The following is a 727-nucleotide window of genomic DNA, read 5'->3' as shown; positions in this document are numbered from 1 at the left end:
GAATACCCACTCGTGCCATCAAAGCTCACTAGGTGAATTTTGGCCAGGCACATTCTCTCAGCCTAACCTATCTCACAGGGTTGTTGTAAGGACAAAATGGAGAAGAGAATGATACAAGCCGCTTTGGGTCCCCACTGGGAAGAAAGGTGAGGTATAAATGAATAAAATAAATTAATAAGTCATAAGAGGGGAACTGGTTATATGAGTAGATATCCTTTTTTAAACAAAAACAAAAAAAAGCCCTGAGAAAGAATATCCTGTGGTGAGAACAGAATAGCCTGAGAAGAAGCCTCAAGACAACTGCAGGAAAGCCTGTCAGTCTTGTAGGAGATCCCAGAGAGTAAAAGACTGTATTGACGCTGTTGTTTAATATGTGTTACCCAAATCTGAGGGTTTTTTGTATGTGTACTTCACATTCCTCTTTGTTTAATAAATCCTGTTTGTATTTTGATTTCTATTTGTGGAGGGTAAAAGGTGATTATTGGGCCTGGGGAGTTGCTTTGAATTTGTATTTTCCTTTATTTTCCTTACTAGTAATTCCACCCTGGTTTAAGAGCAGTGGAGATCCAGGGTGGTGGCTGGAGGCACCTCTACTTTCTCCTTTTCATATGCCCCCCCCCCTCCATTAACTAACCCAGTTCCCATGTTTTCTTACCTAACCTGAGGCTGGTGGGAGAAAGTGGAGTTACAGTCTAGTAGACATATTTCAAACTGGAATTTAGTGGGA

Source organism: Gekko japonicus, unplaced genomic scaffold (assembly GCF_001447785.1).
Source record: "Gekko japonicus isolate JY-2015 unplaced genomic scaffold, Gekko_japonicus_V1.1 scaffold1013, whole genome shotgun sequence".
In the NCBI taxonomy this organism is placed as follows: Eukaryota; Metazoa; Chordata; class Lepidosauria; order Squamata; family Gekkonidae; genus Gekko; species Gekko japonicus.
This window is presented reverse-complemented; position numbering follows the sequence as displayed.